The sequence below is a fragment of the Xylocopa sonorina genome, chromosome 1 (genome assembly GCF_050948175.1).
Source record: "Xylocopa sonorina isolate GNS202 chromosome 1, iyXylSono1_principal, whole genome shotgun sequence".
In the NCBI taxonomy this organism is placed as follows: Eukaryota; Metazoa; Arthropoda; class Insecta; order Hymenoptera; family Apidae; genus Xylocopa; species Xylocopa sonorina.
The window spans coordinates 12,209,271-12,226,625 of record NC_135193.1 but is presented as its reverse complement, the minus strand read 5'-3'; positions in this window follow the sequence as shown (position 1 = coordinate 12,226,625).

Below are 17,355 nucleotides of genomic sequence, written 5' to 3'. Positions count from 1 at the left end.
CACCGATAACTCGCTCCCCAAATCCATTATCGTGTAAACCGTGGAGCATTTCGAGCCTCCAGAGAACAGTATCCGCAGCTAATTGTTTATTTCACACACAATATCCGGCCCAGACCCGATTAATCGAGGCTTTGACGATTAAAATTGATTTCCTGGAATTAGCGGACAGATTTTCCCGTCGTCGCACAGCTGATAACAAGCGGCGAGGTACCGTACAGTTGTAATTTGCTTTTTTTCTTCGCGGCCGAACAATCCATCGTTATCTGAATAAAATCTCTAAAACCGTAGCGAGGCCGCTCTCTCGACAGAGTTGAATGCCGACTGCGAAATGAAAAAATAAGACAAGACACGTTACCACGCACGACAGTTGTCTTACGAACTGTTCGCGAGATACCTGTTTAGCGTGTGCGTTACGAGCGCACGTTCGCGATATAACGACACACGCGACAGTACTTAAATTATTAATCTTAATTATAGCTCTAGCGGAGTCACGATAATTAGACCTCTCCTTCCGTTCATAAGCGTGGGTACGTGTATAGGTTTCCAAACAAGCCGGGCTCTTACGCAAACCTCTCGTTAAGCAGATTATTATCGACATTCTCTCATCTCATTAATTATGAGATATACAAAGAATTGAACATATATTCTAATTAACTCGATAATCATTCGAAACGCAGAAAAACAACTCACGAGCTACGTAAAATTCTCTGATTCTAACTATCCGTCTGACTCGTTTGCGTCTAACATAAATTTGTCTCTTTTAATATGTATACTTTCAATTTCCTGTTTCGCGCGTGCGTTAGTAATAACTGGCTACAGAAACTAAGTGACAACTGTTCCATCCGCTTGAGAGCAATGCGGTAATTAAATGAAGGCCACGACACGTACAGACTAGCTGGACCTGAAATAAATCGCACGGAAATCCTGACAGAGAGTTCATTAATCGTTAGCAGCCGCAGAAATTTCTCTGTCTCGGCAAAAAATTGTCTCTCTGGAAGTTTTGTCGTCCACTCGGGGTTGATTTATTCGAGCCTCCTGCGCGAAGCGTTACCTTTGTTTCTGAATATCTTTATCTCGAAGGGTGGAAAAGTAATTTACAAATTGAAGAACGAAGAGTGCTCGAAACCATATTTTAAGCGCGTCTTATGCAGTACTTAATCATTCGAGAGGGTGCACGTTTCTGCGCGAACTGTCCGTTCTTTTCTTTTTGGAACTCAAAGGAATCCAGCGCAGAAGCGACAAATCAGGATGGCAGAGAGCAGTATCAACATCGTAAGCGTATAGTTGCTATTAGCTTTATCCGCGTGGATATAAAACGGAGCGGTTGTTGAAAAAAAGGGGGTGGTCCCGGAACAGTTTCAGCCTGTAAATTTTAATTAACTCCCTACGTAATCACGGTTTATTAATTATTTGCGCCAGCCGCATAGAGAAGTATGCATTAACCTTTATCGTGGTCCGCCGCCATTGTGCCGGTACTAAAGCATTGTAAATAATCGAGATAGCCGCGGCGTTGGCTGCGTGGCTGATAATGCACGCGGCCGAATTAAAAGTTCCGCGACCTGATACACGGGAATGTATACTTTAACCGATTTATAATCACCGCTCGCGAGTTAGAAATTGATTAATATAGGGTACGTGGCGGGTTAATTAAAGTTGCTTCGAACGGGGGGAATTTAATATCTTCCCAGATTGATCGTAGGATTTGATATTACAAAGTTTCGAAATATAATGCAAGACGCGCATAACTTCGACGCGATTATCTCTGAAACTGTCGATTCAATTAATTTATTCGTGAGAATCTGTTTCCTCTTTTTTTTAGAAAAATATTTCAACGATTAATTGCATTCGAAAAGATATCCTCGTATCGTTGCTAATTGTGTTTCGTCCATTATCGCGCGAAGCTGAACGTTAAATTTAATCTATAACCATTTTCATTTAACCTTTAATAATCGATGCGTCAATCAACACTGACACGAGTCGCATGCATTATTATAGCTACCTCGCTTGAGACCACACTGCAGAGATTAATTGAGGAAATTATTTCGATATTCATCTGGATGGTCGTCGATGATGGGATATTTGTTTCGTCGGCGGTCGTTAATCGGTGAAAATTATCATTTATAGATCTCCCAAGTGAAATTGACAAATCCTGTATGCTCTTTCATCGCACGTTATAATGGATTAATATTCCATAAAGACCTTTGAACAACGCATGTTGTAATTTAAAAAATATGTTATTTCGATTGCGTCCACTGAAGCGAACATTATACAAAACTAAAGGGTATGACATTTCGAGCAAGTAGAATTTCAGATGAAACCAAATTTAAGTTCAGATGAGTCTATTAACTTATCCAGAATGAGACGTCTTCTCTCTTTAACTCTGTCTCCTTCCTTCTGTACCTCAATTACAACATCAACAATTCTAATCAGCAAACGAATCTATTCCGTTATAAAATGGCTACAAATCTTGCCTGATCATCAGACGCGATTGCTTCCGTATCGATATGAAGGAAGAAGACAGATTGATCTAGAATGTCTTACGCGATGAATATGCAAACTAACATCTTTATTCATGTGGGCAATAACTGCACGATAAACTTATATCTACAACTGTTGCATTTTTCATTCACAAAGTACCGAGAAGAGCTTCCTTTGCCACTTTTTTTTTTACAACCGACAATAAAGGAACGCTAACGAGTAGACATTGCTCCTCGAAATGTGCCAGTTTCTCATCTCTGGACAGTTAAATGTCCAACGCTCTACGCAAGAAATTCAGACGAACCAACAGGCTTAGTTTCCTCAGCGACAAAGCACAGTGAAACGGTAAGTTTCGCGAAGCGTGAACGGCAAAATCAAACATAATCGCATCGAGGGTCCAAGTACTCGATTCTTGCGCGAAGGCAGAATCGATTGCGAAATTCGTAGCGAAGAATAACATTGCGTTAAATCCGTGCGTAGCTATTGAATCGAAACGTGCGAGCTTGCGCGATTCTATTAAATTAGTTTCAGAAATTAGCTGCTCGATTGCTTAGAAAATTGAGACTTGTATTAAAGGGACGTAACGAAGGAAGGATATAAGTCGGATTCGATTTTTGGTTCCAAAACGACGGGAAAGTTTCATGATAAAAGTGAAAAATGGAATGGGACGATGAAAGGGTATTTTGAGAGTTTTATGTAGATCTTCTAAGTAATGCGAATGGTTATTGATTGCTGCTGCTCCGTTGAAAGAGCATACATGCTCCGTCGCAAGTAGCCTTGCGAACTGCACAGATTAAGTCACGTTCCGCAGATATTCTGTAACAGAAAAACACAGAATAGATGGTAAGTAAACGTTTCTATAAAATGTCAAATTCAAAGTAAGTGGTCATGGCAATCATTGAAAATCACGGTAATATATAAAAATTCAGATTCGCGTAACGTGAAACGTGTAGAAACGCCAAGAAGGAGAGCAAGTTCCTATATTACTTCAATGTATAATAATTTACGAATTTCGGAAGTTTATTGCACAGGGAATTGTAATTTAAATTTATATGATACGGAGTCCCACAAGGCATTAAGCGTACATCTCGTTTCCATATCGGCGCATGACCAGTTCGGTATCAGAATATTATATTAAACCGTTTTTCTATTTCCAACAGAAATAACAAGAAGATTACGAAACGACTATTGAATTCAATAAAAGTTACATCGAACATTTCAACAAGATAACTACGTTATCGCAATACGAACGCTGCACGGAGGCAACGTAAGACGAAAAGATTTTTGTAACGAATCGCACGTATCTTGGCTGGTACGGGCGATCTTTAAAAATCGGAGTCGAGAATCTGGAACGTGACCGCACAGGATCGGTGGCCGAGCTCAAAGCAGAAAAGGGGCTGCTGCGGAACGTACACAATCCAGCGGACGAAAAGCAACAGAAATAAAAGCAGAAAGCTTTAAAAGAGATAATGCTATTGTCAAATAAATCAATCGATTTTTATAGCACGCTCGCCGTTCTTACGTTTCCTCCCGCCTTTCGCTGCTACCCTCCGAACGGATCCAATATAATTCTTCGTTAGCTTTATTTGTGCAAGCAATGTCCGATAATAGAAGAAATTGATTCGGTAGAAAAAGGCTCAGGCCGCCTCCGGTTGATTACAGTCAATCAGGGAGCGGAATGGGCCGCGCGTGACCAAGAAAAACCGTCGCGGCATTTAGGAAGCTCGCCGTCTGACAGGACAGATACCGTCGGATTAGAATTTCAGATGAACGGTAACGCGGATGTTTTCCCGCGACTGGAAAGAAAAGTTTCACGGGGCTGTATCGGGGCCAACAAACGGGACACTCGAACGGGAACGGTGTGTACGCTCTGCAGCAGACGTTCACCGATGGGGTAAACGTCATACATAGAAAATCGAAAGGGCGACGTCGAAAGGGCGTGTAAGCATTATGCAAATATCGACTTGAAAGGATGATGTACACTCCAATAGTTTGCCATTCTTTTTTTATTTGTTTTCCTTCGACAGACATTTCCTCGGCAGATATACGTAACTGGTAAACACAGACACAGATCTACTTCGTTCGTGACATTTTTTCGTTTCACTCTAACCATTTACCAAAATTGTAAGACGTGTTTCTATTGACTTTAATTGTGTATCAAAATTGACAGAGGTTTGGGTGGGCATATTCTTAGACCCTTTGTCACAGAGTGCTTGCTATAATTAAACTACCATACAAATGGCGTTATATGCACCTGAAGACTAGAAATAGGCGCTGTATGCGATTGTAAAATTGACTTTCTGCAGTCCTTTCTATAGTTTCTATTTTCTTCGAATTTAAAGCGTTGTATTATTTGGAATAGGGGACAGTTTAATGTCACGTTCCCGATTGAAGAACGAACAAGTCCAGAAATTTCGAAACTTCAAGACTAGAACGTTCAAAGTTCGAAGGTGTGGTGGCCCGAAACGACGTAACTTTGCGTATCCAAAGGCGGAAGCGCCAACGTTTCCAGTCATCAGGTGAAAAATCGCAAACTCGACGACTCGATACAAAAACTCTGTCGATAGAGTAGCTCGGTCCTGAAATACAGGGCGTATCATAAAACCCGACTAGTATGATCTCCGGTCTCAGACCGGGGAGCCATTCTTCCCACTAAAATGCAATTCATCTTCATGTTCATTCGCGGTGGCACGTTTGGTCGGATGAAAAACCGTTTCCCCGGTCCCAGGGTATTCCCAGGAGCGCCGCACAGCGCAGCCAACCGACAAACGGCAAAACCGTGGACAGTTCCATTCACGGAAAATTCCGTGTAAAAACTGGGCACGTTCGCGGGCGTGCGGCTGCCTCGCGGCGCCCTTCCTAACCAGCGTCGGCAGTTCCCACGAATTGCGGCATTTCCGGATCCCCCGCATCAATTTCCGATCGAAACGTTCACGTTCGCCTCGTGAAAGTCGGAGAGCCAACAGGAAGAGACCGGTTTCTTAGCTGCCGGTGCACGTGATGTAAATACGTGCGCTCGTTGGAAATCGCTGGGAAACCGGGTCAAGATCGCCGATGGGACGCGAGAAAATTAAGCTTCGACCACGACGAGAAAGTCTGAGCGTAATTATTTCTTTCCTGGATTTTTCTTTCGGCTTACTTCTTTTGTTTCCTTTCCATTCGACGCGGCACTGTCGCGTTTCTACCTCTCCAGAGTCTTTACGAGATAAAAGTATTCGCGACAGTATTAGTTTCGTACAACGAGGGGCGAGTATTACATATTCTGCGAATGCGAGAGTAACAAATTCAGTTGCGATGTATCGTTAATCTTATCGGTGGTTAGAGGACGTTAATTGATCTTCCTTCCGCCTGATTTCGATACAGTGGTCCATCATCGCGATCGCCTCGATCGATCATTCCCCTCACGTTCCTTTACGTGTGCTCCAAGTAAACTGGAGAACTGGAACATATTAACCTCCATTTACAGGGGGGGGCGGAACAAATCCCCCTAGCATGCCAAACATCGAGTAACTGCTCGTTTAGAAGTTTTCCCCTTTGTGCCACGGAGATTAGCGCGCGCAGCTGTTCAGAAATTATGTCGGCGACCCCGAAACATTTGCGAAGAGATTCGCGTAACTGATTATCGCGGAACTTATCTGGGAGTACTCCAGAAATGCTTACCACGGAGCAAAAATCGCGCGAGAACGACGCGTTACCGGCAACGTTCATTGCACCGCTTAAACATTGAAATTTCAGTTATTCGAACCGTCGACTCGCACGAGTTCGCGACTACCCAATTTGTATAAAGCCGTGCAGAATTACGCGCGAGAACTATTCGAGCCGCCAGCCATAGCGGACGCTTGAAAATAATCTGGAAGAACACGAGATAATGCGATTTTCAGCAGCGAAACGCCAAGTAAGGACGCTAGATTTCTATGCATTTCAAACAATTCCCACGCACCCGCCTCTCCCGTAGCCTCGTGATTTTATATTCAAATATTCGTGGCATACGCGAATCGTAAAAAAAAATATTTTACCGGATTCCAAGGTGGGACGGGATTCAGCCAATTTCAAGCTCTCGCCTTGTTTTCCGTGGGGGCCGTGTGAAAGAAAAAATACTTGGCGTCTGCTGAAGAAAAATCTGGGATAATTCATCCGGATTTCGCGGTCTATCCGAACGAAGAGACGCCACAACGGGTTTCTTCCTCCTTTCTCCCTCGACTTTAACGCAGCCTCTACCCTCGTTTCGCGAGTAACCTTTTGTGCCTCAAAGATCCGTAAAGTGCATGGTCTCGTGTCGTCAGGCACCGTGGACGCTCGAATAATTGCCGTCTAACAATCGCAATTAATTATAACTCTCGCCTCGCGAAAGACGCGAATTCCACAGTAAAAAATGTTTAAATCCTCTGAGAAAGAGCGGGCTTAGAGAAGCAATCGCTGTGATTTTATGCTCGACCGATTTTTCAATTATACGTAATGCGGTTGTTACGCTATTGCGCGTGGAACGAGATTTGTGGCGACTAATGAAAATGTTTAATGAATAGCAGAATGGCAAGGTTCTAGTTATCAACGTCTTTGGAAGGCAGTGTTCAGCTGGATTTATTTCTACGCGAAATGTTTCGATCGAAACGACACGCGTCTCCATATGCGGCTACATTAACGTCGTCGGCTGTGAGATATTAGTTTTCCAGATGTAGATGACATCGGCAAGCCTGCGATTATTGATTCGCTCGCCGCAGCCTAGCTCCCTCGTCGATTTGGGAGAACTTTGCGGGTAATTTAATTGGATATCTGTAAATATTAAACTGTAAACGTATAAATTGCATAAATTGGGTAAACTGTAAACGTGGAAATTTTTCATTTCAAAAGCCATTCCTGAGAGAATATAAATTTGTTCAAGCTACCACGCAAAGCATCAAACTTGTAACATACGCGTACTAAAAACGATTGAAAACTGGCGCAAACAGAGAAAATTGCATGATATTGCAATACAGATAGAATTTTCCCACGCAGATCGCTTTATCTTATTCGAATAAGCGTTCGTCTCACCTGTCGATACGAACGAAATCTCGATCCCCAAAAAAGCGAGCCGAGAAACCCCGAATACTTTTACGGAGACCTGCTGCGAGATCCTTTCATCACAATTCTGTCCTCTGCAGGCGAGGCTCGACGCTGAACTCTACGAACTGGATAATTAATACCCTGATTTGGCCCTAGTGTTTGAATAATGATTGCCCGGAGCAAATTCATTAACGAGGCACAGTTCGAGACGGGGTTCGAGTGCGCCCATGCATCAGCGGCCAAGTATGTCGCGCGGCTCGTATAATAAAACACTCCGTGGCTCCCGTCTGTTTCGCCCGTAGGTATTCTGAGAATGTAGAAACCCGCGAGCGATCGATTAAATGTTAATTGGCGCCATAACAAGCCCGATATGCTTTCATTTAAGGGAAGCTCAGTCAGCGCTGCTACGGTTTACGGTGTACGACCAGAGGGCTTTCGTTTCGATCTTCTCTATCAAACGACACCGCGCTGTGAACCGTATTACCAGATAGACGAATATTGCATTCTTTCAGAGGATTTTTGCGGTTTCCTTGCTCGATGGTAGAACGTGAATTATTCACCGCAACCAACCGCGTGTATTTTATCGCGTAGAAAGGTTGAAGGGTGCCCCGCCTAGAATCTGTACGTCCCACAACTTTCTAAACATCTGCTAATTAAATTATTCTATCCTTGACTGTTCCGCGAGACTCGCTTTCGTCTCTGAGTTATTTATTGCTGTACAACGTGAATTAAAGTAGAACGTGTTTCAGCGAAACGTGTTTTCTATGAACTTCTCCATCAAATTTTGCTAGTGATTAGAGTCAGAATCGAAAAATAGTACACGATGCTTCGAACCTTTTGCAAGCAACGCAACAGCTGCCGCGAAACTTTCGAAGCGGTTCCGTACAAGTATTTGCATTGTAAAATGACGGAGTTCGCGAAAGGACTGCCTCTAGAGTTTCAACTTTTAGAGGCACTTTAAATACGCGATGTCTGCCTTTCCATTTCAGATAGCTCGCTGTACGAACTGGGGAACAATCATTACCTTCCATCGCCTAAAATATGATTCGAATTTCATGAAAAATATAGAACATATGAAACAACAAATAATTTTGGAAGAAAATAGTGTACCAAGTAAGATACAGTAAAAAGGATACGGTATAAAACGACTTTTTCATGTTTCTGGGTATGTCTGAACAATGACGGACCATTTCTACTTGTATTCTCTTCCACTGCTTTATTTAGTTTCACGTACGTGTCAAGAGAATTCCATGTAAATTCGATGTTAATAAAAGATTAAGTTTTTATTTCAATCTATTCTACCTAAATTTAGTCAAATGTTTATTCTGCTTACTCCAGCTAGGTGATCTTTTTACGAAAAGGGGAACAACGTGATCTGAACGCAACATGCTTTTAAGGGTGAAAATATAAATATTTAAGAGTTCTCTCCCTCTTATCGTTGAGAGCAATGGTGCGTTCCAAAGGGATTTTTACCCGTGTAATAACATTACGCTGCCTCTTTTACGCTATATTTACCCTTCTAAGAAATTAACCTACATATTAAATGTCTAAAGAAAATGTAATCCGTGCAGAAATATTTCCTTTGTATGTCTGTAAACCATAAAGGGTCTAATCAATTGATAAATTCTAAGAAAAAATTGGACAGAACGTCAATCGATCGTAAAGCATGTTTCAATCACGCAGCACCTCTGAAACGATTACGAACGAATAATCCAGTTAAAACCAGACTTTTAGTAGAAGTTGATGTTTACAGTGCAGAGCATTGTGCGAGCAAGAACGACCGTTCTCGACGCTTCCAATTCGTTTGCAGTCCAACTTCTCTGCCTTTTCGCTGGCTGTCAGTCTGCTCAACAGCGCAGAGACGTGTAAATTCTACGACTTTGTACACCTATCGCGATACACTCGGAAACGTGGCTCCATTACAGGCTCCTTTCGCAATGATATGTTACCAAATAGGAAATTAAAGTTAAATGAAAGCTACGCCGGTATCCCCGTGGTAATTGCAACCAAGAGTTTAACATCGAACTGCTAACTTACAAGTGTGGGCGAGTGAGTAACAAGTTTATTTCAAACACGTGCGTTTACGCGGATTTCTCGTTTGCTATGCAAACCGTTGAAAATAACCAGACCGTAAATGAATTCTTGATGCAAATTATACAGAAAATTTCGCGTGCAATTAAGTTGTAACAAAAAATGTTAATGGTACCTCTAATTGAGTTTACAGCACCGTTTGTTTACTCGACGCACGCGCAATTAGGAAATAAATCGATCAAATTGTTGGTTCGGATTAAAAGGTTAAAGGTTCACCCTTTGCGATCGACGACTTTTTCGATCGGGCGTCAACTCGAGACGATTTCGCGTGTAAACGAATTTATAGAAAAATTAACATACGAAATTGCATTTTGAGACACATAATTTTCAGAGTTCAAGTTCTGTAGTTGCGTTTGGTGTGAGATGTTACAAAAAACACTTGCCAAGGCATTCTGGATTACTGGAAATTTGTGAGTCATCGCTGCTACTTCCGGATTCACTGTCTATTGCCCTAATCTTTCCATTTCTCACACCACTACATCACCGATTAAACTTGCTCTACCACCAATTTCATCACGGATAGATAAGTTTCTAATCAATTAAAGATCAAACTCGCGTTTGAACTTTAAAACGAATAGCGCAAAATTTCGCGACACCTGTGCCCGCTACGATCGTCGAAACAGTATTAACGCTAGATACGCATAACGCCAGGACCAAAATCGTAGAGAAATTTTATCTTAATCCTCATTGACGTCACAAAATCACTTACCATCCGAAAACATAAACAGCCTAAGGGACCTATCCTCGAACCAATACTTCGCATCGAAATTCAGCATAAACAAAGTTGCCACGCGAGACATCGTGGCGAGTGAAAGTCTCCGTTTGAACGCAAAAATTTAATGTACTTATATTTCCGTATGAAAAATGTAAAGTTCTGTTTCCTTCGAATATTTTAATATAGTGATACGATCTTTTGACTCGAAGGTTCAGAGACGTGTACAAATAACAAGTTCCGTTCAATGGAAACGTCTGTATAGAAATGTAGGTACGCAGATTCCCCTTTGCTCATTCAAACCGTTGAAAATAACGATACTCCAGATGGACTTCTATGCATCCTGGCTGCAATCTAGCGAGTTACAGGCAACAGCACGAAACCAGGAAAAATAACCACGGGTCGTGGAATGAAGCAGAATTAATTTGAACAAGAAATTTAATGCGTGGCAAGAAAATAACGACGATAAAAAATTGTGCACGTATGCGTGCCCTTTGCCACTATTATTTTCCTGCGAGGTGTTAAATTGTTCGATCGAATAACGTGGATCTGTTGCAAATTCCTTTCGTCTCCGTATCGTGCGAGAAAATGGAACAATTTCTTTTTTATCCATCGCGAATGAAATTTTTTTTCAACATGTCTCGAAAGAAATACCGATGCATCTTTAATTCTAAACGTTTCGTTCAATTACGGCGAGCCAAATTGATACTCCACTGGTCAAATATCCATCGATTCATTGTGTGATGGAAATTAATTGTTTCATTCAATATTTGATGGGAAAACAGGAATCCGAAGATTTAACAATTTTCCGTAAACAAAAGTCGTTGTTTATTTACAGAACGAAAAACGTATGGAAATTTTCAATATTTCCAGTATTTTTCGTTAAAATATTGTTTTGTGGTGAAAAATGCAAATCCATTTTTTAAATTTTCTTTCCGATGCGTTTCCATCCCGGCGAACAATATTACCTTGGGCATTTTCAATTTGCAAAGGCGGAAATACCGGAAAAAACCGCGTCGCCGTTTCGCGTGCTGTTCACAATATCGTTGGCCGTTTCCAGCGTTTGGTGCACTTCCCTCTAATCTGCAACGAAGCTCTCGCGTCGGAAATATCGTAAGAAGCGATAAATTCCGCGGCGAATGTTGATCATCTTCCACGAAAACGCGACAGGCAACCAGATTTCGAATGCGATCTAATAACTCATGTGAATTATGATCCCGCAGTGGCTTTAGAGTTGCGAATCGATGTTTCATTCGCTAAAACCACGCGTATACAGATTTTACTGGCCGTGTACCGATTTCATCGATGATACGCGAAACGGTGTTATATTCGTCACCTAAACTTATCGTTATTACGTTTTCCTACGCTTAAATAAATCATAACTTTAATACGGATGTAAAACGAACGACAATTAAAGGGAAAGAAAACACTGCGCTCGCTCAAATAATTAGTAGCAACTTTAAACAAAGCTTTGATATAGCCATTCCCTGTCCTACTTCATTCGCGTACACAGCTCAGTCACCGTGTCCTGGATACCTATGTCCGATGTTTTTTAAAGTGCAAAATACTGCTACTACACAGAACTTTTGTACTTTTTTCTTGTTCCAACGTACCCTTTCCATTTGCTTGATTTTCAGTGGTTTGCGTTTTGCGAGAATTAATTAAATTCCACTTGGTAATATGTCCCTCGACGATTTGATTTGCTTCAAACATTTTCAATTACTTCCATTTCTACCTCTATGATACACACGGCACGTATTTTCGCAGTCGATACTACACGCAGAACAATATTCAGAAAATTGCGAGTCTGTACTACTTGTCTGACCAAGCATCGACCGATACTACTTGTTCCACTGGAAGTTCCGTTGCGGTCTACTTGTTTCACTAGCCACTAAGCCATTCTACTTGTTCGATCATGAACCAAAGTTCGAGCAAGATCGCGGTCCGATTTTACGCGCAGCTTGCGTTATTGTACGAATCACGAGAACTTGTTCGTCTCGCAAAAAATAGAACGCGACGTCGACAGATTTAGCTGGGTTTTCTCTTTGCTCGAAGGCTTCCCCCTTGCAGGTTCGTCGATTTCTTGACATTTTTCGTGCGTACCCACCGCGATAGAGCCAAGCGAAATCCCAAACTGCAGCCTCTGATAAGAGAATGCGCGTCGCGTGGGATGCTGGGAAGAGGGGCTGACGCGGCCCAAGCCGGCGCCCTCGCCACGCAAGTTCCTTCAGTATACGCGCGTTGCTACATTCGGTTGGACCCTTGCTCGGCTCCTCCTCGTGGCTTACGTTTTTCCATCTCCTCTAAATCGAATATCGCTGAACGTTCGTCTTCCAAGTATAATAAAATCCCCTCCGATCGGCGAGTTCCATTTCTAACCTCGTCGTCCGCGATAAAAACCCGGTCGAGAGGGTTTCGTACGTTTCGCCTGTCGGCGATCACGAAATGGAATAGAGCGAAGCGAGCAGACGTCAGTTTAATCCTCCTTGTTCATTTCGCGAGCAGTTTCGCAAGGCTCGTGGGAATGTTTGTACGAGGAAACGGAATTTATCGCCGATCGAACGGAACGAATTCAGGGAGTGCAATTTCGGGTAACGTATAGAGAGGCTCGATGGCGGGAGAGCCTTCGAAAGCTTCGAAACGGTTTCGAAGGCCCGATTCATTAGTTCTTGTCGTGCTGGAATCACCGTGACATTATCGTTGAACGAGAATCGGACAGTTTCTCCAGGGAGCTTCTCAGGTACTTTCCGCGTCGAAAATCGGACTCGTTAACCACGCGCATCGATCGTCCTCCGCGTTTCTGTCACGCGATACGCTCGAATTTAACGATACCGATCCACCAACTTCCGATTCGTTATTTCGCGACAGCGCCTCGACGAGGAGGAGAAACGAGACTGTATCGTCGAGCTCGAAAAAGCGAACGAGAGTATGATCGAAAGCATGTAGTAAACAAAGGAATTGACGCACACGCGTGGACGCAGTTCAGTCGAATGGTGGAAAAGTGACGGTTCCGTTATTGCGAGCGATCGAGCGAACAATGAACTTCGTCGCGAAATTTCCACGGTCAGGAACTTTAAACGTGAGTTCGCCCGCCGGAAAACGTTCACAACCAGTCTACGAGGGTGCTACCAACTGCGAATGAAGGTGCGATGGAACTGTTCCTACGTGTTCAGGGAAAATCCAGCGGGGAGAGGACAGTTTGAATTGAAGGTGAGGATAACGCGTTGACACAGCACGCGCGTGCGAGCCACTGAAAAAAATGTATGAAACGTAGCTGCATCTCGAATCGAGTCGCGTTCTACGTGTTGGATTAGCATAACCCATTGTCGTAATTGAGTACTAATTGTGCCAAACACTTCTCGCATACGTACTGTAATATTATGAAAATTGAAGCCATCGCTGGGGTGATTGCCGCGATTCGCGCGACGTTACATTTTTAGCAATAACAGTTCGCGCTCGAGGGTGGCTTCTTCCACGGGTCTGTCCCCGTTTCTCTCTGTACTCCTCGCAGTATCCGCTTCCGTCGCGCCCCAGGGTGGCTTAATTACTAGGAAAAAGATAATTGGAGGCTGGCGGAGGTTTCAAGTTTGCGTGTACCCAAGAAATGCAACCGTGAAAGAAAAATTGCTTCTTAGGCGCACCGTGCTAATTGAAAGTGCCGTTCCGTTTCATCCGACGTCGCATCGAGTACGCGCGAAAACGCGATTCGCTCGCTCGCGTTCGTGCGATCGCGTATCGGCACCGTCTGCATTCATTATGCGACACAGTCCTATTCTTTTACTGGCGAAACGGCGTTTAAACGAATTGGACGCGTTCCTGTTCGATCCGCGCGACTGAGCCATTTTTTTTTTTTTTTTTTATATATCTCACTTCGCTCCACTTCATTCCATTCGTATTTATTCGTGACAGAGGCATCGATTCAGTCAAAACATTTTAATCGTGACAGAGTGTCATCTCGCTTTTAAATGTTTCATTCCAGTAAACCCCTCCGCGATAATTTTCATTTCGGCTTTCCACGGGGAACGTTCGAAACATCGAGAATTTTGTTGGCTACTGTGCTTTTATTAAAAATGTATAAAGCTAACTAGCTATTAGGCGAGCGAAACTTCATGATTATACTCGCATAACGATCTGACGCGTCCTGGCCCAACAATTATCCGAATTGACGGCTAAACGACTACCACGACCGCATAATTGGCCCAGTTTCACTGAACGAATGCGCATTCCGTTTTCGCACGCGATAACAAGTATACTCGAGGCGGTTAGCAGAAATTAGAAAACGGGACGGGAATTAACAAACAATTTCAACGAAAAAATCGAAACGTTTCAACGTTATTACGCTTTTTTTTCGCGTGGAAGATTAAGTAACACTACGACGGTTTATTTACTCTCATTGCTTTTTTTGTGTCCAACTACGTGCACCTACGCCACGCTGACCTACGTTTATACATGCAGATGAACGTGCATGTTGCAACAAACAGCGTTTCGCGATGTTGCGTATGCAAATTTTACTGCAAACAGATCCACTGTGCCGGTACACCATAACCGTTAGATAAAACCCTCGCGTCACCTGAAAAGGCAGTCGCAACTGCTATAATGGATTTACAAGCTTCGTTGGAAGATAACGATACGTTCGAACGAGCAGGCACAAACAGTCGTGAAATTGTCACGGCAAATCCCCTGTCTAACCGATGACTACAACGCGCACCGGTTCCAACAAAGGGGCTTGAATGACGTTCTGGCCCCGGCGAACGGCCGCGTACCCGTTGCATCGCGCGCGCGATACCATAAATCTCTTCCCTATACTCTCAAAGTAAATTCGCTGCGCCGGATAATTGGGCAAGTCGGCGGTTACTGTTGTCTGATGACTGATTCGGAGAGTTGCAGGGTGAGTGAATAGGCGTCGTTACCAGAACCTTTGGTGCGCGATAGAAACGCGGGGTGCAACGCGGACTGTTGCTGGATTGTTCCACGATGCGGATTAAATATTTGAGCCTCGCGGATAGAGAGACGTGGGTAGAGAAAGCTGAGAAATGCGCTTGAAATTTGATTCGGATATTGCAAAACTTGCGATTTATTTAGTAGGGATGATTTCTACGTTGAATTGAAATCTATGGAGTTACAAGTTTTTTTTTGGAAGTCTCGCAATAGTTTCTGAGGCTAAAATGGCACTGCAACCATACGTTTCGCGAATACAAGACAGAATCATACGTATCTTTTAACCATCGCGAAGACAATGAGAGCCGTCTATCAGCCCGTGCACGAATAGTATCGACAGTCAGTTTAAGCGACTGATAACGTTATCAATCGAAGCATACATCTCCCGTGGCCCAGTTGCGGATAACCACGACTCACTGCCGTTAAAACACGACGATAAATCACGGTCTGTCGCCTCGTTTCGTTCGTTGAACACTTACCGTCAGGCTGGAATAACCCTCGTGTCATCTGACAACCGAAAACCTAATTAATCACGAGCATGTAAGCCGGGATGAACCGAATACCCGACCCGCGTAATTAGTAGTCTTAAGAAAACAGTCAAACCAAAGGAAAACGGAGTGAATCTTGGGAGGAGTTCGAAAAACGGAAAATAAGACGTATCGTCGAAGACAGTGCGAATAAGAGGCCCTGTTCGCGGTAAAGAAGGGTGTAAGAGGAGGTGAAGGTGAACGAAGGAAAATGATGTCTGGATAGGGAAACGCAGAGGGCGAAAGGATCGTGTAACGAGAGATAGTTCAGGGTATAAAGAGCTGAGAAAGGGCGCAGAGCAAAACGCAAGGAAAGATATAATGCCCTGGTGAAAAAGGAGGGAAACGAAGGCGAGCTACCCATTGAGCATCCCCCTCGTTGCAGCGACGAGGAGTGATCAAACAATTAAGAAGGAATTATCTTTTTCGGGAGCACGAGGGTTCTGAAACGTCTGTTGAACAGTGTAACAATTTACGGGGAGTCTGCTACCGAACTTCGTACCGCCAATTAATTTCTTTAATACCGCCGTAACATCTTGTCGGCTCTTCGCGATACTATGTTAAGGTAAAATTCTATTAACTCCATTACAGTTCTGTAGTACATGCGCTGCAACTTTATGAATGCTTCTTTCATCATTTCGTTCCATCTGGTAGAAATTTGTAATCTTATTTCTCGATCACTTCGTAGATTTAACCGCGAGAAAATAAGAATGCAACGGGAGATATTTTCGTTTCGAGTTCCAATACGGATTTCTCTGGCTAAAGAAGTTGCGTTTCACAGCTGGCCACGGGTGAAAAGTTGAAGGAAACAGACGAAACGATGGCTTCGAAACGCACGTTCGTTAAATTCCTCCTCTTGCTGTCGGATTCACGCTCGTATCTGTTATTAGTACGTGTGCAGAGGTGCGCAAAATTCGTTGCTGTTGAATCGCTGAAAAGTTCAAGATGGATTCGAGCGACGTTCCCCTCTCGTTCATAGCTTCCATCGAGAGAACGAGTTTACCCGCGATGGAATAAAAGTCGATAAATTCGCTCGAATTAGCAGATCGTGGAGTATAAAATCGGACTTAACGAACGATTTTCTGAACGTGCTCTCGCTAAATTATTTCATCGAAGTGCGGCGTTTTTCTGCTCCCAGACAAATGGTCGTAAATTTCTTTAGCCTCTACGTACAAACACCGCGATCGAGCAACAAGCATCATTAATCCAGTTTGTCTTCAGAAACTGCGCCACTCTTTCCTCTCTCCTCTCAAACGATCACACAATCGATAAACTTGAAGTGAGAGAAGCAAGAACTGTTCTTAACTAAATTTCTTGTTCCTCTCTACAAAAGATAAGAAGGTTTTCGGTGTTTGCCTTCCCGTGGAAAATTCTAAGAGCGACTCGTCTCGTCGGATAAATTGTAATCGCTTCGAAAAAAGTGGGATGGATAACGTACATCGTGTCGAGGGAATGCCGGGAACGCTCGCACTAAAACTAAGCGTCGGTGAACACGCGATGAATTCTAAACCTAATTGCCGAAAATATTTCGAACCAACTGCGCCGCTGGAAACATCCGTCGGTGAAAAA